Genomic DNA, 20,518 nt, shown 5'->3' with positions numbered 1-20,518 from the left:
TCCCTGGATGGACCTGGCCAGGGGATCTCAGTATTAACCCCATCCCCTGGCCAGCTCAATGATGGGCCCAGAGACGATGGCAACATTGCCACCTGGTGAGGCGTTGGGACCAGCCGTGTGATTCCGAGTCCTGCCATCCTTGCCCTCTCTCCCCTTCCTGTGGGGGGTGGGGGGCACAAACTGCCCTGGACTTGTGTCACAGAGTCACGTAGACACCCCATCACTCACCCACACACCATACTCGGTCCCACTCTCTCAAGGACAGTGGGCAGAGAGCGCACCGTAAATGGGTTTGGTTTGGTCCTCTGTCTCAATGTGTTTTCTGTTTCACTGGGGGTCACTGGCTGGGCCCAGTATTATCACCCCCGTCCCTAGTTGCCCCCCCTTGAGAAGATGGGGGTGAGCTGCCTTGGACTGCTGTTGGATGATGATTGACTGACTGGTCTGAGATGGGCCTCCCAATTTTGGAAACAACACGAGGGGTGTGGGTCCATTGGGACGATGTAGAGCAGGAGTGAACTGGAAGGGGTTTGGGTCCATTGGGATGGAGTAGATTGGGAGTGGAGTGGGAAGGGGTTTTGGTCCATTGGGACGATGTAGAGCAGGAGTGAACTGGAAGGGGTTTGGGTCCATTGGGATGGAGTAGATGGGAGGGAGTGGGAAGGGGTTTGGGTCCATTGTGGGACGATGTACAGTGGGAGTGAACGGGAAGGGGGTTTGGGGTCCATTGGGCAGGGGTAGAGTGCGAGTGAAGCCCTCCGATGAGTCTTTTTGAGTTGAGGAAGGTTCCCCAGGAATCTCACTCATCTGTTTCTGACTTTGCAGGTGACCCCGTGACCCTCCCACTCCCTGCCTTCCCAGGATGTGCATCATGGCCGTTCCTGCCTCCATCTTGGAGTGGCCTTCCAACTCCCACTAGCGAGTAACCCCCTGGAACGCCGTCAATACCCTCTAACAGTGCCAAGCGAGCAGTGGTTTCTCGAGCCAATCAGAGCGCAGCGTTCCTGGGACTTGACGTCGTGCTCCACAGGAGCTGGTGTTTGGACTCGGTGGAGGGGGGACGTTGGTGGGGTGTGGTATTGCTGAGTGATGCCCCTGTGAAGGGGACGAGCCAGACGTTGGGCTGTGACTCTATCAGTTCCTTGTGCCCACGCCCTTGGGGGCCCGCTGTGAGATACCAATGAAAATACCCACCAGAGTGCGTTTCCTGGCTGTGCTGGGGAGTGCCCAGCTGTTGGTCATTCTGTTGGTGTACCGCGAGGGATCGCGCCAGAGGGTCAGTGCCATCGTCAGTGCCCCTGTGGAAGACAGGATCAGTGCCACCACCTCCCAGGCCAACAGCTCGCAGGCCCAGGAGATATCTACGCCAATCTCAGCCTCATCACCCGCCTCCTGGAGGATGAAGACCAGCTCCCGTACTGTCCATCGGTCTCACCGTACCTCAGTAAGTGGGAAAGGGGGGGCTCCGGGGTAGGGAAGTGACTCAGAACAGAGGGGGCACAGGGGGTGGCATAGGGGTTAGAGGATGGGGGTGGTGGTGGAGGGGGATGGGGGAGGGGGGGGTCAGGGGGCCAGAGGGGGATAGGGAGGGTGGAGGGGGATAAGGAGGGCGGTTGGGGGGGCGGAGGGGGATAGGGAGGGGGCACGGAGGGGGAATGGAGTGGAGGGGGATAGGGAGTGGAGGGGCTGGAGGGGGTTAGAGAGATGGGGAGGGGGGAGCTGGAGGGGGTTACTCTTGCAAGGATTGATATCCCAGTCCCTTCAGACAGAGGATAGAGGGGGTGAACGGGAAGAGGTTTGGGTCCATTGGGAGATGTGGAGGGGACGGGGTCTGTTTTCATTCTGTTGCCCTGTTGTTGGAGGATGCTGATTGGATGAACGCGGTGGATGTGGTGTGTGTGGGTTTACAGAGAGCATCAGATAAAGTTCCACACGACAGACATTGTGGGGAAATGATCGCTCCCAGAATGACAGTGGGACAGGGACAGGGACAACCTGGCATTGGTTTTAGGGGTGTGTCTGTCTGTGTCTGTCTGTGTCTGTCTGTGTCTGTCTGTGTCTGTCTGTGTCTGTCTGTGTCTGTCTGTGTCTGTCTGTGTCTGTCTGTGTCTGTGTCTGTGTGGGTGGGAGGGAGAGTGGTGGGAGTGTTGTTGGTGGTTGGTGGTTGGTCTGAAAGTCCAATCGTGTTGTGCAGGACAGCAGTGACCCTCCTGGTCTGATGAGCAGAGACTGTATTGAGAATGATCCTGAGGGTGGGGGTGGAGTGGACAGTGAGGGAGGGTCTCTGGGAATACAGAGAGATCCTGACGGACCGGGCCAGTGAGCCGAGGAATGGCAGACAGTGTCTAATTCCGGGAAATGTTGGTTATAGATGGAGTGGGGAGAGGGGTGACAGGTTCCAGAGCGGGTCTAACCCCCTGTCCCCATTCCCCGGTAGGTGGTCCGATCCGTGTCAGTTTCCCAAAGGAGCTGACCTTGGAAGGGGTGAGGAAGAGGAACCCCATGGTGCTGGCCGGGGGGTGGTACAAACCCCCAGACTGCGAGTCAAAGCACAGTACGGCCGTGTTGGTCCCTCACAGACATCGGGAGCAGCACCTGAAATACCTTCTGTATTACCTCCACCCCATGCTCCAGAAACAGCAGCTGCAGTACCGCATCTACATCATTCACCAGGTGGGGGCGCACCGGGACCCGGGGAGGGGGGGCACAGACCCGGGGACAGGCAGGGAGTTGGGGGGGGGGGCACAGACAGGGTAACGGGGTGGTGTTTCAGGGTCAGACACTCTAAGGGTCAACAGCACCACAACGGTCTGTAGGGGATGGTAGTAAACAGAGGTCAGGCCGTGGGAAGGTACCAACATTGGGGTGTTGGGGGGGGGGGGGGGGGGATACCAACCTGCTGTAGGATCAGGACGCATTGGCAAGCTCCCCAAGTGTCCCCATTTCAGGGGCTGCCTCTTCTCTCTGTCTCCATCTCTCGTGCGGGATTTCTCTCTCTCTCTCTCTCTCTCTCTCTGCTTGGAGGTTAGCTCGCCGAGCTGGAAGGTTCATTTCCAGACGTTTCGCCGCCATACTAGGGAACATCTTCAGTGGGTCTCCGGATGAAGCACAGCTGATGATTCCTGCTTCCTAGTTACGCGTTTGGGTTTCTTTCGGCTGGTGAAGTCATTTCCTGTGGCGATGTCACTTCCTCTTTTTCTCACGGGGTGGTAAGTGAGGTCCAAGTCAATGTCGATGCGTTTGTTGAGAGAGTTCCGGCCGGAATGCCATGCTTCGAGGAATTCTCGTGCGTGTCTCTGTTTGGCTTGTCTTCGGCTGGATGTGTTCCAGTCGAAGTGGTGTCCTTTTTGTGACTAGTTGGTGTTCACGTCTCCTGGTGGCTAGTTTTCTGCCTGTTTGTCCAATGTTAGTGTTTGTTACAGTTTTTGCAGGGTATTTTGTAAATGACGTTAGTTCTGCTCATTGTCTGTATCGGGTCTTTCAAATTCATTAGCTGCTGTTTCAGTGCGTTGGTGGGTTTGTGGGCAAAAACATCACAGAAGCGTGGATAAAAAAAACTTATCTGACCGACCCTTAAAAGCCGTCTTAGTAAGAGGGTTAAATTACAACTGCCCGGATGCGGACAAGAAAGATTTCTTAGCAGCATTAGGAGCAAAACTGAAAGGCAGCCAACTCTCAAAAGAAACCCACGAACCATCAGACAGACAGTCCCACCAACATTAAGGAGAAAAACAAAAGGAAGGAGACACATCCAATACACAAGAAAGGAAAGGAAAGCACTGGAAAGTCTATAAAAAGACAAAAACGTTGTGCCAGTCATTCTAAATCGTGGAGAAAGCAAACGCATTGCTTGCAGATACCAACCCTTACCAACAGGTGGCAATAGACCCGAGCCCGCAACTAGAGAACAGAATCACAGCCCAACTCCAAAAACTTCAGAAATCTGGAGAATTAAATTTAAACAGGCTTCCAAACGTTGAAATCAGAGGGATCCAACACACCACGCTTCTACCGATTTACCGAAAATTCACAAACCAGGAGCAACCCCCCCTCCCCCAACCCAGACCCATAGTCTCGCTACCTGGAACACCACACCAACTTACAGACTGGCCAAGCTGCTACACCAAAGACTAAAGCACTGAGTAGAAGACTCACCCCACTCCGTCCGCTCCACCCAAGAATTCCTGAAGACCATCAAAGACACGCAGATAGGAGAGGATGGAATAATGGCCTCCTTTTGATGTAACAGCCCTGTTCACATCCACCAACATTAACCTGGCCAAGGAAACGCTGACTACACTATTCGAAGACCCAAAGACGCATGTTGTGGGTGGCACGGTGGTTAGCACTGCTGCCTCACAGCGCCAGATACCTGGGTTCGATTCCCACCCTCAGGCGACTGACTGGGTGGGGTTTGAACATTCTCCCTGTGTCTGTGTGGGTTTCCTCTGGGTGCTCCGGTTTCCTCCCACAGTCCAAAGATGTGCAGGTCAGGGTGGATTGGCCATGGGAAATTGTCCCATAGTGTCCAGGGATGTGCAGGTTAGGGTGGATTGACCATGGGAAATTGTCCCATAGTGTCCAGGGATGTGCAGGTTAGGGTGGATTGGCCATTGGAAATTGTCCCATAGTGCCCAGGGATGTGCAGGTTAGGGTGGATTGACCGTGGGAAATTGTCCCATACTGCCCAGGGATGTGCAGGTTAGGGTGGATTGGCCATGGGAAATTGTCCCATAGTGCCCAGGGATGTGCAGGTTAGGGTGGGTTGGTCATGGGAAATTGTCCCATAGTGCCCAGGGATGTGCAGGTTAGGGTGGATTGACCATGGGAAATTGTCCCATAGTGCCCAGGGATGTGCAGGTTAGGGTGGGTTGGCCATGGGAAATTGTCCCATAGTGTCCAGGGATGTGCAGGTTTGGGTGGGTTGGCCATGGGAAATTGTCCCATAGTGTCCAGGGATGTGCAGGTTTCGGTGGATTGGCCATGGGACATTGTCCCATAGTGTCCAGGGATGTGCAGGTTAGGGTGGATTGACCATGGGAAATTGTCCCATAGTGTCCAGGGATGTGCAGGTTAGGGTGGATTGTTCATGGGAAATTGTCCCATAGTGCCCAGGGATGGGCAGGTTAGGGTGGGTTGGCCATGGGAAATTGTCCCATAGTGCCCAGGGATGGGCAGGTTAGGGTGGGTTGGCCATGGGAAATTGTCCCATAGTGTCCAGGGATGTGCAGGTTAGGGTGGGTTGGCCATGGGAAATTGTCCCATAGTGTCCAGGGATGTGCAGGTTAGGGTGGGTTGGCCATGGGAAATTGTCCCATAGTGCCCAGGGATGTGCAGGTTAGGGTGGATTGGCCATGGGAAATTGTCCCATAGTGCCCAGGGATGTACAGGTTAGGGTGGATTTACCATGGGAAATTGTCCCATAGTGCCCAGGGATGTGCAGGTTAGGGTGGATTGGCCATGGGGAATTGTCCCATAGTGCCCAGGGATGTGCAGGTTAGGGTGGGTTGGCCATGGGAAATTGTCTGTAGTGTTAGGTGAAGGGGTAAATGTATGGGTGGGTTGTGCTTCGGCGGGTCGGTGTGGACTTGTTGGGCCGAAGGGCTGTAAGTAATCTAATCTTAAAAACCAAGCACCACCATCTTCATCAGCAAAGACAGTATCATCAAGTTGGTGGCCCTATGCTTTATCACACATTCACTTTGAACAACACAACCTACAGACAAACCAATGGAACGCCCATGGGCTCTCTCCGATGTCAGGGCTCTTAGCAGAGACAGTAACGCAGAGACTCGAACAGACAGCTCTGCCAACCCTCCAACCCAAACTTTGGGTCTGCTACATGGATGACACCTTTGTCATCACTAAATGAAACGAGTTTGAGGAAAGTTAGCATAACATTCACTAAAGTGGAGGAAAGCAACAACACACTGCCGTTCCTAGATGTCACAGTCGAGTGAACAGCCAATGGGGAAACTTCAAACCAGCGTCTACAGGAAAATACGGACCAAATACTGAACTGCAGAAGCGATCACCCCAACACCCACAAACGAAGCTGCATCAGAACATTATTCCAACGAGCCAACACACCCTGCAGCACAGAGGGACTACGTGGAGCAGAGGAAAATCACCGAGACCGTGTATTCCAAAAGACCAGGTGCCCAATGAACCCAATCCACCGATTTTTCACAGTGACAATCCCAAACGAGCAGCCGAAACCCGTCCAGAAACCCTAGCCACTCTCCCCGACATCAAATACATCTCGGAAATGACTGTCAGACTACCCTGACCCCTTGGTGGGCCTGTCATGGTGGTCCACCAACCCACTGAAACAGCAGCTAATGAACTTGAAAGACCCGATACAGACAACGAGGAAAACTAATGTCATTCACAAAATACCGTGCAAGGACTGTTACAAACACTATGTTGGCCAAACAGGCAGAAAACTAGCCACCAGGATACATGAACACCAACTAGTCACAAAACAACATGAGCCTCTCTCACTAGTATCATCACATACAGATAAGGAAGGACACACTTCGACTGGGACAACACATCCATCCGAGGACAAGCCAATCAGAAACACGCACGAGAATTCCTAGAAGCATGGCATTCCAACTGGAACTCTCTCAACAAACACATTGACCTCCCATGAGGAAAGAACAGGAAATGACATTACCATAGGAAGTGATGTCACCACAGGAAATGACACCACCAGCTCAAAGAAACCCATACATAGAAAGCAGGAATCATCAATAATGCTTCATCTGGAGGCCCACTGATGATGCTACCTCGTGTGGTGGCGAAACGTCTGGAAATGAACCTTCCAGCACAGTGAGCAACCTACATCCAGAACCTCAACCTGAGCTACAAATCTTCTCAACTCTCTCTCTCTCTCTCGCTCGTGTGCTTTCTCTCTCACTCCCATGCTCCCCATGTCACCCCCCCCCCCCTCCCCCCCCATCTTTCTCTCCCTCTGAGGTCTGTCCCTTCTGTCTGTGAAGTTGGGGTAGGGATGCCAGGGTGGGAGAGAACGGTGAATCGGGAGGTTTGATCAGAGCTGACTGTCTTACTAATGTCTCTCACTCTCTCACTCACTCTCACTCACTCACTCACTCACTCACTCACTCACTCACTCACTCACTCACTCACTCACTCACTCACTCACTCACTCACTCACTCACTCACTCACACCCACCCACTCACTCTCCCTCCCCCCAGGCTGGGAATGCTACCTTTAACCGAGCAAAGCTGCTCAATGTGGGCTTTAAGGAGGCGATGAAGGATACAGACTGGGATTGTCTGTTCTGTCATGATGTGGATCTTATTCCTGAGGATGATCGCAACCTCTACACGTGTGAGAGACATCCCAAACACTCCTCTGTTGCCATGGACAAGTTCGGATACAAGTAAGGAGGGAGCACCGCGCTGTCGGAGGGTCAGCGCTGAGGGAGCGCCACACTGTCGGAGGGTCAGTGCTGAGGGAGCGCCGCACTGTCGGAGGGTCAGTGCTGAGGGAGCGCCGCACTGTCGGAGGGTCAGTGCTGACGGAGTGGGCACTGTAGGAGGGACAGTGCTGAGGGAGTGGGCACTGTCAGAGGGTCAGTGCTGAGGGAGTGCCGCACTGTCGGAGGGTCAGTGCTGAGGGAGTGGGCATTGTCGGAGGGTCAGTGCTGAGGGAGAGGGCACTGTCGGAAGGTCAGTGCTGAGGGAGAGGGCACTGTCGGAGGGTCAGTGCTGAGGGAGAGGGCACTGTCGGAGGGTCAGCGGTTTGAGTTCCCGGTGATGTAGCCAGTCACTGCCGTATTGGTCCAATCTGCAGATTGCCGTACAAGACGTACTTCGGTGGTGTTTCTGCCCTGACCCCTGACCAGTACATGAAGATCAACGGCTTCCCCAATAATTACTGGGGATGGGGCGGAGAGGATGATGACATCGCTTCCAGGTACAAGGTTTCTATCTGAACTCAGGGTAGACCCACAATGTCCCTGAGGGAGGGAATCCCAGGATTCTGACCCAGGAAGGAACGGCCGATAGATTTCCAAGTCGGGATGGTGAGGGGGCTCGGAGGGGAACTTACAGGGGGTGGTGTTCCCATGTACCTGCTGCCCCTTGTCTTCCTGAGCGTTGGTGGGGGGGAGGGAGGGGATGGTACACACTGCAGTTACTGAGGGTCAGTGGGGGGGGGGAGGGAGGGGATGGTACACACTGCAGTTACTGAGGGTCGGTGGGGGGGAGGGAGGGGATGGTACACACTGCAGTTACTGAGGGTCGGTGGGGGGAGGGAGGGGATGGTACCCACTGCTGTTACTGAGGGTCAGTGGGGGGGGGGAGGGAGGGGATGGTACACACTGCAGTTACTGAGGGTCGGTGGGGGGGAGGGAGGGGATGGTACACACTGCAGTTACTGAGGGTCGGTGGGGGAGGGAGGGGATGGTACACACTGCAGTTACTGAGGGTCGGTGGGGGGAGGGAGGGGATGGTACCCACTGCTGTTACTGAGGGTCAGTGGGGGGAGGGAGGGGATGGTACACACTGCAGTTACTGAGGGTCGGTGGGGGGGGGAGGGGATGGTACACACTGCAGTTACTGAGGGTCGGTGGGGGGGAGGGAGGGGATGGTACACACTGCTGTTACTGAGGGTCGGTGGGGGGAGGGAGGGGATGGTACACACTGCAGTTACTGAGGGTCGGTGGGGGGAGGGAGGGGATGGTACACACTGCTGTTACTGAGGGTCGGTGGGGGGAGGGAGGGGATGGTACACACTGCTGTTACTGAGGGTCGGTGGGGGGAGGGAGGGGATGGTACACACTGCAGTTACTGAGGGTCGGTGGGGGGGGAGGGAGGGGATGGTACACACTGCAGTTACTGAGGGTCGGTGGGGGGGGGAGGGAGGGGATGGTACACACTGCAGTTACTGAGGGTCGGTGGGGGGAGGGAGGGGATAGTACACACTGCAGTTACTGAGGGTCGGTGGGGGGGAGGGAGGGGATGGTACACACTGCAGTTACTGAGGGTCGGTGGGGGGAGGGAGGGGATGGTACACACTGCTGTTACTGAGGGTCGGTGGGGGGAGGGAGGGGATGGTACACACTGCAGTTACTGAGGGTCGGTGGGGGGGAGGGAGGGGATGGTACACACTGCTGTTACTGAGGGTCGGTGGGGGGAGGGAGGGGATGGTACACACTGCTGTTACTGAGGGTCGGTGGGGGGAGGGAGGGGATGGTACACACTGCTGTTACTGAGGGTCGGTGGGGGGGAGGGAGGGGATGGTACACACTGCAGTTACTGAGGGTCGGTGGGGGGGGGAGGGAGGGGATGGTACACACTGCAGTTACTGAGGGTCGGTGGGGGGAGGGAGGGGATGGTACACACTGCAGTTACTGAGGGTCGGTGGGGGGGGAGGGAGGGGATGGTACACACTGCAGTTACTGAGGGTCGGTGGGGGGGGAGGGAGGGGATGGTACACACTGCAGTTACTGAGGGTCGGTGGGGGGGAGGGAGGGGATGGTACACACTGCTGTTACTGAGGGTCGGTGGTTGAACTCTGAGTAAGGACAATCCATTTACACAGAATTCCTCAGAGTACAGGCCCTTCGGCCCCCGATGTTGTGCCAGCCTTTTATCCTACTCTACGATCAGACTAACCTCCATCCCCTTCATTGTAATTTCATCCATGGGCCTATCCAAGAGTCGCTTAAATGTCCCTAATGTCTCTGACTCTACTTCCACTGCTGGTAGTGTATCCCACCCACCCCCCCCCACTCTCTGTGTAAAGACCGTTCCTCTGACATCTGCGCTAAACCTTTCTCCAACCACCTATACCAATCACAACCCTATCCACTTGGGGGGGCAACCTTGAGGGATCTATGGACATGGACCCCAAGATCCCTCTGTTCCTCCACCCTGCCAAGAATCCTGCCTTTATCCCTGTAATCTGCATTCAAATCCCACCTTCCAAAGTGAATCACTTCCCACTTTTCCAGGTTGAACTCCATCTGCCACGTCTCAGCCCAGTTCTGTGTCCTGTCAGTGTCCCGTTGGAACCTACAACAGCTCTCCACACTATCCACAACTCCACCAACCTTCGTGTCATCGGCAAACTTACTAACCCCCCCCCTTCCACTTCCTTATCCAAGTCATTTATAAACAGCACAAAGAGCAGAGGTCCCAGAACAGATCCCTGTGGAATCCCACTGGTCACCGAGCCCCAGGCTGAATACTTGCCATCTCCCACCACCCTCTGTCTTCTCTGGGCCAGCCAATCCTCTATCCAGACAGACAGATTTCCCTGGATCCCATACCTCCTTACTTTCTGAATCAGCCTACCCTGGGGAACCTTCCCGAACACCTCGCTGAAATCCATATACACCACATCCACTGCTCTACCCTCATCACTGTGTTTTGTCACATCCTCAAAGAACACAATAAGGTTTGTGAGGTATGACCTGCCCCTCCCAAAGCCATGATGACTATCTCTAATCAAACTACGGTTTTCCCAATAATCATAAATCCTGTCCCTCAGAATCCCTCCAATACTTTGCCCACCACAGATGTAAGACTGACTGGTCTGTAATTCCCAGGGTTATCCCTATTCCCTTTCTTGAGCAGGAGAATAACGTCTGCCATCCTCCAATCACCTGGCAGTACTCCGATGGACAGTGAGAATGCAAAGATCATTGCCAAAGACGCAGCAATCTCTTCCCTCGCGTCCTGTGATAACCTCGGGTATATCCCGTCTGGCCCAGGGGATTTATCTATCCTCACGTTTTTCAAACATTTCAGCACATCCTCCTCCTTCTCCTCAACCTGTTTGAGCAGGTTAGTCTGTTTCACACTGTCCTCAGAAACACCAAGGTCCCTCTTGTTAGTGAATACTGAAGCAAAGTATTCATGAAGAGCATAGAACATTCCAGCCTAGTACAGGCCCTTCGGCCCTCGATGCTGCACTGACCTGTGGAACCAGTCTGAAGCCCATCTACCCTACACCATTCCATTCCCATCCATGTGACTATCCCAAGGCCCATTTAACTGCCCTTCACGTTGCTGAGTCTCCTCCTGTTTCGGGCAGTGTGTTCCACACCCCGACTACTGTCTGAGTAAAGAAACTCCCTCTGATATCTGTCCCATATCTATCACCCCTCCATTTAAAGCTGTGTCCCCTAGTGTTTGCCGTCACCATCCTGAGGGAAAAGACTCTCCCTGTCCACCCGATCTAACCCTCTGATTATCTTCTACGTCTCAATTGAGTCACCTCTCAACCTTCTCTCTCACAAAAACAGCCTCAAATCCCTCAGCCTTTCCTTATAAGACCTTCCCTCCCGACCAGGCGACATCCTGGTAAATCTCCTCTGCACCCTTTCCAAAGCTTCCACATCCTTCCTATAATGCGGTGACCAGAACTGTACACAATACTCCAAGTGCGGCCGTACCAGAGTTTTGTACAGCTGCAGCATGGCCTCATGGTTCCAGAACTCGATCCCTCTCCCAGTAAAAGCTCACACACCGTACGCCTTCTTCCCAACCCTGTCAATCTGGGTGGCAACTTTCAGAGATCTATGTACCTGGACACCGAGATCTCTCTGCTCATCTACACGGCCAAGAATCTTACCATTAGCCCAGTACCCTGCATTCCTGTTACTCCTTCCAAAGTGAATCCCCTCACACTTTTCCACATTAAACTCCATTTGCCACCTCTCAGCCCAGCTCTGTAGCTTATCTACGTCCCTCTGTAACCTACAACATCCTTCGTCACTATCCACATCTCCACTGACCTTAGTGTCATCCGCAAATTTACGAACCCACCCATCTCTGCCCTTATCCAGGTCATTTATGATAATGATAAACAGCAGTGGGCCCAAACACAGACCCTGCGGTCCCCCACTAACAACTAACCTCCAGGATGAACATTTCCCATCAACCACCACCCTCTATCTTTCAGCTAGCCAATTACTGATCCAAACCCCGAAATCCCCCACAATCCCATGCCTCTGTACTTTGTGCAATAGCCTATCGTGGGGAACCTTATCGAACGCCTTACTGAAATCCATATACAACACATCCACCGCTTTCCCCTCAACCCCGTTTGGTCCCCTTCTGAAAGAACTCAGTAAGGTTTGTGAGGCACGACCCACCCTTCACAAAACCGTGAAAGAGTAGGACCTCCCCTACCACCTCCGATTCCAGGTACAGTTTCCCTCCACTATCCCAGATCAGGCCTACCCTCACTCTGGCCATCTCCTTGTTCCTCACAAGTGTAGAACATCTTGGGATTTTCCTTAATCCTACCTGCCAAGGCTTTTTCATGTCCCCTTCTAGCTCTCCGAAGTCCATTTCTCAGTTCCTTCCTGGCTACCTCTAGAACCCTGTCCGATCCTTGCTTCCTGAACCTTAAATGAGCTTCCTTCCTTCCTCATGACTAGATGTTCCCCATTCCTTGTCACCCAAGGTTCTTTAGCCTTCCTTGCCTCAGTGAGATAAAACCTGTCCAGTACCATCAGCAAGTGCTCCCGAAACAACTTCCACATTTCTGATGTGCATTTCCCTGAGAACATCTGTTCCAATTTATGGTCCACAGTTCCTGCCGAACAGCATCGGAATTTGCCCTCTCCCAATTAAATACTTTCCCATATCATCTGCTCCTATCCCTTCCCATGAGTATAGTAAAATCAGGGAGTTGTGATCACTCACTGAAATGCTCTGTCACCAAGAGATCTGACACCTGACCTGGTTCGTTGCCAAGCACCAAATCCAATATGGCCTCCCCTCTAGTCGGCCTATCTACATATTAAATCAGGAATCCTTTCTGGACACACCGGACAAAATCTGCTCCATCCAAACTATTTGAACTAAGGAGGTTCCAATCAAGATTAAGGAGGTTAAAGTCACCCACGACAACAACCCTGTTATTTCTGCACCTTCCCAAAATCTGCCTCCCAATCTGCTCCCCCGTGTCTCTGTTGCTATTAGGGGGGTCTATAGAAAACTCACAATAAGGTGACTGCTCCTTTCCTGTTTCTGACTTCCACCCATACTGACTCTGTAGACAAACCCTTCTCAACAACCTCCCTTTCTGCAGCTATTCCTGATTAGCAATACCACTCCCCAACCTCTTTTACCTCCCCCCATTCCTTCTGAAACAGCTAAACCCTGGAACATCCAACAACCATCCCTGCCCTGTGACATCCAAATCTTCATAATGGCCACAACTTCGTAGCTCCAAGTCTTGATCCATGCTCTAAGTTCATCGCCCTTATTCCTGATTAGTGCTTGTGATTCAATAGACACACTTCAACCTGTCACATGGACTGCACCTTTGCCCTAACAACTGTCTATCCTTCCTCACAGACTCTCTGCACGCTGTATCTGCCTGTTCACTAGCTACCCCATCCTCTGATCCACAGTTCTGGTTCCCATATCCCAGCCAAACTTGTTGAAATCCTCCTGAAGCGTTGTAGCAAGCCTCTCGCCCATGGGTATCAGCGCCCCTCCAATTCAGATGCAACCCATCCTCCCTGTACAGGTCCCAACTTCCCCAGAAGGTATCCCAATGATCCACATGTCTGAAGCCCTCCCTCCTACGCCAGCCCTGCAGCCATGAGTTCAGCTGCACTCGCTCTCTGTCCCTAACCTCATTAGCCTGTAGCACCGGTAGCAATTCTGAGATTATTACTCTGCTCACCCTGCCTTTTAGCTTCCAAGCTAACTATATTCACTTTTCAGGTCCTCCTCCCTTTCCCTGCTTATCTCATCGGTACCAATGTGTACCATGACTTCTGGCTGCTCTCCACCTTCTTAAGAATCCTGTGGACTCGATCTGAGATATTGCTAACCCTGGCACCCGGGAGGCAACATACCATCCGGGGGGTTAAAGGTGAAGGAATTACTTCCCTGACTAGAGGCAATCTGCGGACGTCTTTCCCACAGAGCGCTGACGGAGCTGGGGCATTAAGCTTATTTAAGGCTGAGACTGAGAGGTTATTGATCAGGAACGGGGAAACGTGGGGAGGAAGCGACAGGCAGGAAATGTTCCTGGGAGCTCTCCGATCAGACCTCATTGCATGATTGGACAGACCCATTGGACTGAAAGGGCCTAACTCTGCCCCATATTGTCATCTCGCCTTCATTGTAACTCCACAGTAAGACCTGGGGGCAGTGGAACACACAAACTCCCCCCAACCCCAACTCCCCAAAATGACTGAAGATCCTCTGTACGGACAGAACCATCGCTCACGTTTCTGATCTGAACTGAACAGAAACATCCGGAACCTGAAACTGTTGTCCCACAGAGAAGTCACGTTCACTCAGAACTTCATCACCCTGAGAGAAGCTGCAGCATTGTCTCAGTCAGACCCACACTCGGAGCACTGTGCGCAGTTCCAGTCTCTGTATCCCTCAGTTAGACCCACACTCGGAGCACCGTGCACAGTTCCAGTCTCCGTATCCCTCAGTCAGACCCACACTCGGAGCACCGTGTACAGTTCCAGTCTCTGTATCCCTCAGTCAGAACCACACTCGGAGCACCGTGCACAGTTCCAGTCTCCGTATCCCTCAGTCAGACCCACACTCGGAGCACTGTGCACAGTTCCAGTCTCCTTATTCCAACAATGATCTCAGATCCCAAGGGATCGTAACCATCGGGAGATTGTGAACAGACTGAGGCTGGTCTCTCTCACGGAGAGGGGTCTGAGGGAGTGACCTGATCGAGGGTAGTTACAATTCTGAGAGGGGGGTTCACTCTGGGAGATGGGGAGATGATAGTTCCACTTGTGTGGGGGAGGGGTGGAGAGATCAGAACGAGGGGCCATCCCAATGGAGACAGTCCCGTATAAATCCCATTGGGAATTCAGGAGAAACCTCTTCACCCAGAGAGACAGGGGGAACAGGAGGAAACGTGGGACTGACTCCCACAGGGAATTGGGAGGTGGGGATGAATCATTTCGACGTATTAAATTGGGTGGGGGGGTGGGGGGAGGCTGGGTAAACACCCAAGGGAGATGTTGATGGGAGAGGGGAGGGGAGAAGAGGAGGGGGGGGGGTGATTGGTGCAGGAATTCCAAGATGGCTGTGGGAATGATCCGACGCTGTATTCCGTCTCTTCCCAGGATCTTCCTGAACGGGATGTTGATAGTCCGTCCTGCCATGCACCTGGGTCGTTACAAGATGATTAAACACTCACACGACAAGGGGAATGCGGAAAATCCCAAAAGGTATCCGGGTATTCCCAGGGTCTCGCGGGAGTGGGGGGGGGGGGGCGGATAGGAATGGGTTAATAAAGTTATTCCCAAGGCTCAGTCTGATGGCAGGGGGGACAATATCCCTCATGGGGCTTGGGGGACTCTAGATCCCCCCCCTCCTCAAGGTGTATTGTTCTCTGATCGGAGCGGGAAGGTCCTCCGGGTGCTCCGGTTTCTGACCACAGTCCACAATGTGTAGGTTAGGGTGGATTGGCCATGGGAAATTGTCCCATAGTGTCCAGGGATGTGCAGGTTAGGGTGGATTGGCCATGGGAAATTGTCCCATAGTGTCCAGGGATGTGCAGGTTAGGGTGGGTTGGCCATGGGAAATTGTCCCATAGTGCCCAGGGATGTGCAGGTTAGGGTGGGTTGGCCATGGGAAATTGTCCCATAGTGCCCAGGGATGTACAGGTTAGGGTGGATTGGCCATGGGAAATTGTCCCATAGTGCCCCAGGGATGTACAGGTTAGGGTGGATTGGCCATGGGAAATTGTCCCATAGTGCCCCAGGGATGTGCAGGTTAGGGTGGATTGGCCATGGGAAATTGTCCCATAGTGCCCCAGGGATGTGCAGGTTAGGGTGGGTTGGCCATGGGAAATTGTCCCATAGTGCCCAGGGATGTGCAGGTTAGGGTGGGTTGGCCATGGGAAATTGTCCCATAGTGCCCAGGGATGTACAGGTTAGGGTGGATTGGCCATGGGAAATTGTCCCATAGTGCCCCAGGGATGTGCAGGTTAGGGTGGGTTGGCCATGGGAAATTGTCCCATAGTGCCCAGGGATGTGCAGGTTAGGGTGGATTGGCCGTGGGGTAGGTGGGGTTCGGGGATGTGGTAGCAGGGTGGGATTGTGTGAGATACCTTTCAGAGGTTCAGTCTGGGGTTGTTGGTCCAAATTTGGGGGGGGGGGGGGGGGAGCAGTCTAACATCAGGGGTTACAATTCTAAAGGGGAGTGGGGCAGGAGCAGGGGCAGCTGGGGTTGGGGGTGGGGAGATGGGGACAGATCATCGAAGGGGGCAGGGCAGTGAGTGAATCCCGCAGTGTCCCGGGATTTCTCCCCAGGGACACGGGCTCCAGGAGCAGGGAGGTGACGCTGAACTTGTCCAAGAGCTTGGTCCAAGCTCCATTGGGAGATTGGGTCCAGTTGTGGGCCTCACATTATCAGGAAGATGGGAACGTGTCTGGGAGAGAGAGAGAGAGGAGGAGTGATTCCCAGGAATGGGTCCAGGGATGGGAACCCTCCATGATGAGGATGGATTGAAGACTTTGAGGAGTGTTCCCCTGGGGATGAAGGAGGCTGAGGGAGAGGGAGATTCAATCGAGGGGTTCGAAAAACCATGTGCAGGGGAGGGGGGGGACACGGACAGAGTCAATCGGGAGAAGCTGTTCCCGCTCGGAAAGGGAACAGGAACGGGAGAGGGGCGTGGGCATGCAGACTGAGTGAGGGGGATGTGAGGGGGGAAACGGTGGTTCCCCAGCGAGTAGGTGGGTGTGGGATGTACTTTCTGGAAATGTGGGGGCGAGGGGGGGGGGGGCGGGGAGGTTCAATTGGAGCATCAGGGAAGGGCATTGGATGGGGATGGGGGGGGCAGGGAGATGGTGGGGGGGGTAGGAGGGAGGGAATTGTGGGGTCGAGCCATTGGATGGGGATTGGGAAAGAAATGGGGTCAGGGAGATGGGGGGAGAAAAGGAGGGGATTGGGGGATAGAACTGGAAGAGACACGATGGGCTGAACGGCCTGATTCTGATAGAGTTTTATGATTCCCTCCCTCCCTCCCTCTCTCTCCACCCCTCCAGGTTCAATCTGCTGGCCAAGACAAAGCGTTCCTGGAAGGAAGATGGGATGAATGGCCTCGATTACGTTCTCCTCTCCAGAGAGTATTTGCCTCTGTACACCAACATCACCGTCGACATCGGCACTGAGAAACGAGGGCCCCAGCGAGCCACGTGACCTATCCTCACCCACCTCCCCTCCCCCCGGGCCATCCCCTTCACTACCCTCAGAAACCCCGACCCGCCCCGAGAAACCCAACCCCGGCCAGCCGAGGACCCGAACTCTGCAAAGGTTGATGTTCTGGTTGTGAATGGGTCGGCTTGTTTCTTTTTTGGGTTTTAGGGGCTCACGTGCTCTTGATGGGGCACGCACCGCCTCCCCCCGCTGACACCCATCGCCAATGGACTCTCCGGATCGAAGGGACTCTCTCTCTGCTGTGCACTATCTGGTTGTACCCCCCCCCCCCAGCCTGAGCGCCCCCTCAACGTACTGTGCAATGTAAGGTGAGCAGCCACGGGAGGCTTCACCAATGGTTCCTGTTTGTATGTGTGTGGTGGGGGGAGGGGGGGGGTTGCTTGTTCCTCGTGCGATTCCAATCTGTCCCCTACAGGGGGCGCCCTCACTGTAGCACCCCCTGCTGGCAGCTTGGTGGTATTACAGGAGCGAGAGCGCACAATCCCTCCCCATCCTTGCCCCATTCGGAGGGGCACAGGCAGGGGGCTACGAGGACTGTTGCCCCCATTATTCCCCCCACCGCCCCCTACACCAGTGAATTTTCAAACAGAAACCCGTCTCGAATTGTACTTGAGTGATTTTTGATAATGGAGCGAGTTTATAATGAAATACATTTCTATTCTGAGAGACGTCCAGTGAGAGATTTGGAAGGGGTCGGGGGACGAGGGAGGGAGGGAGGGAAGGGAGCGGGCACCCAGACGCTACCTGCAACACAAGAACAACAGCAAACTGCATTCATATGGAGCCGGGACTGGACTGGGATGTGCCAGCACCCCCTCCTCAAGTCTTCAGCCCAGCGGAGGTCTCTGAATCTGGGAGCAAGGGTGTTGATTTTGGGAATGTCATGGCGGGGAGCGAGGGGGAGGTGTTTGCTTTCACAAACTAGGGGCACAGGTAGGGTGGGAGCAGTTGGGGGGGGGGGAGGGCTGAGGGTTCTGGGGTGGGAGAGTTGACACCACTGTTCTCCTGGTTGGAAAGTGAGAGGCTAACTGAGGGGTACAGAGAGTGGAACTGTGCACGGTGCTCTGACTGTGGGTCTGACTGAGGGTACAGAGACTGGAACTGTGCACGGTGCTCCGAGTGTGGGTCTAACTGAGGGATACGGAGACTGGAACTGTGCATAGTGCTCCGAGTGTGGGTCTGACTGAGGGATACGGAGACTGGAACTGTGCACGGTGCTCCGAGTGTGGGTCTGACTGAGGGATACGGAGACTGGAACTGTGCACGGTGCTCCGAGTGTGGGTCTAACTGAGGGATACAGAGACTGGAACTGTGCACGGTGCTCCGAGTGTGGGTCTGACTGAGGGATACAGAGACTGGAACTGTGCACTGTGCTCCGAGTGTGGGTCTGACTGAGGATACAGAGACAGGAACTGTGCACGGTGCTCCGAGTGTGGGTCTAACTGAGGGATACGGAGACTGGAACTGTGCACGGTGCTCCGAGTGTGGGTCTGACTGAGGGATACGGAGACTGGAACTGTACACGGTGCTCCGAGTGTGGGGAAAGATGAAAATGAAGGCAACTTTGAGCTGTTGACACTCACTCCCTCACTGGAGCGGAAAGTGGAGTCGCAGGTCGATAGGATATTGAAGGCAGCGTTTGGTTTGCTTTCCTTTATTGGTCAGAGTATTGAGTACAGGAGTTGGGAGGTCATGGTGCGGCTGTACAGGACATTGGTTAGGCCACTGTTGGAATATTGTGTGCAATTCTGGTCTCCTTCCTATCGGAAAGATGTTGTGAAACTTGAAAGGGTTCAGAAAAGATTTACAAGGATGTTGCCAGGGTTGGAGGGTTTGAGCTACAGGAGAGGCTGAACAGGCTGGGGCTGTTTTCCCCGGAGCGTCGGTGGCTGAGGGGTGACCTTATAGAGGTTTATAAAATCATGAGGGACAGACATGGAGAGGGTAAATAGACAAGGTCTTTTCCCTGGGGGTGGGGGAGTCAAGGACTAGAGGGGCACAGGTTTAGGGTGAGAGGGGAAAGATATAAAAGGGACCTAAGGGCTTGTACTGACTGGAGTTTGGAAAAATAAGGGAGAGCGGGTGGGATTTGATTGAGGTGTGTAAACTGTGAAAGGGGATGGATCAGGTCGATGGTGAACAGATGCTCCCCGTCGTGAGACTGTCTCGGACAAGAGTTTAACCCCGTCCAGCCCTGAAAGGGGTAAGAGGCCCACTCACCGTCCACCGTGGATCCCCACTTCATTGTGGGTTGGCACCTCGATCAGCAGGTGGTGAGGGGGAGGCAGGAGGGACTCTCCCTGGAGGAGCTGGGGGCGCGGGGGTCAGAGGGAGCTGGGGCGCGGGGTCAGAGGGAGCTGGGGCGCGGGGTCAGAGGGAGCTGGGGCGCGGGGTCAGAGGGAGCTGGGGCGTGTGGGGTCAGAGGGAGCTGGGGCGTGTGGGGTCAGAGGGAGAGAGATGGAGACAATATCACACCCCCCACTCTCATCCCGTGCCCATGTTACAAATCATCCCTCAGTTAATCTGAATTCCCTCGGTGTGGGGGAAAGGTTGCTGCCTCATGATCTTTGGTAATCAAATGTCAGGTTACTGTCCCCATTGGCACAATCACATGGCAGTGCCAACCTGTGAGTCCATCTGACTTCCCAAAATCTGAGAGAGATGAATCGGGGTAAATGTGAGGGGTGGTATTTTGGTAAAACACAGGGACGGGGCTTATCCAGTTAATGGTAGGGCCCTGGGTGGTGCTGGGGAACAGAGGGACCCAGGGATTCAGGGACATCATCCCTTTGGAGTTTGTGTCACATACAGACAGGGGGGTTACGAAGGGGTTTCACACACTCCCCTTCATTGCTCAGCCCTTTGAGTGTAGGAGTTGGGAAGGTCATGTTGGGGTTGTACAGGACATTGGGGAGGGCCCTTCTGGAATACTGTGTCCAGTTCTGGTCACCCTGTTATAGGAAGGATATTATTAAACTGGAGAGGGTTCCGGAGAGATTTCCCAGGATGTTGCCGGGAATGGGAGGGTTGGAGTTTATAACGAAAGGCTGGATAGGCTGGGAGATTTTTCCCCGGAGCGTCGGAGGCTGAGGGGTGACCTTATAGAGGTTTATAAAACCATGAGGGGGACAGAGAGGGTGAATGGTGGGTGTCTATTCCCCCCAGGGTGGGGGGGGATTTGAAGACCAGGGGGGGGCACATGTTTAAGGGGAGAGGAGAGAGATTTAAAAAAGACACGAGGGGCAACTGTTTTCCCCAGAGGGTGGTCCGTGTGTGGAATGACCTTCCTGAGGAAGTGGGGGGGTGGGGTTGGGGA

The 20,518-nt window shown here is 54.2% G+C and overlaps 1 pseudogene; it reads left to right on the top strand.

The window, feature by feature from the left end:
* Nucleotides 1-17,870, top strand: part of LOC140458816 (beta-1,4-galactosyltransferase 3-like) — a 20,408-nt pseudogene extending 2,538 nt beyond the window's left edge.
* The last annotated feature ends 2,648 nt before the right edge of the window (nucleotides 17,871-20,518 follow it).

Source organism: Chiloscyllium punctatum, chromosome 34 (genome assembly GCF_047496795.1).
Source record: "Chiloscyllium punctatum isolate Juve2018m chromosome 34, sChiPun1.3, whole genome shotgun sequence".
Taxonomy (NCBI): domain Eukaryota; kingdom Metazoa; phylum Chordata; class Chondrichthyes; order Orectolobiformes; family Hemiscylliidae; genus Chiloscyllium; species Chiloscyllium punctatum.
Note: the sequence above shows the minus strand (reverse complement) of the source record. Positions and strands in the feature narration are given on the sequence as shown.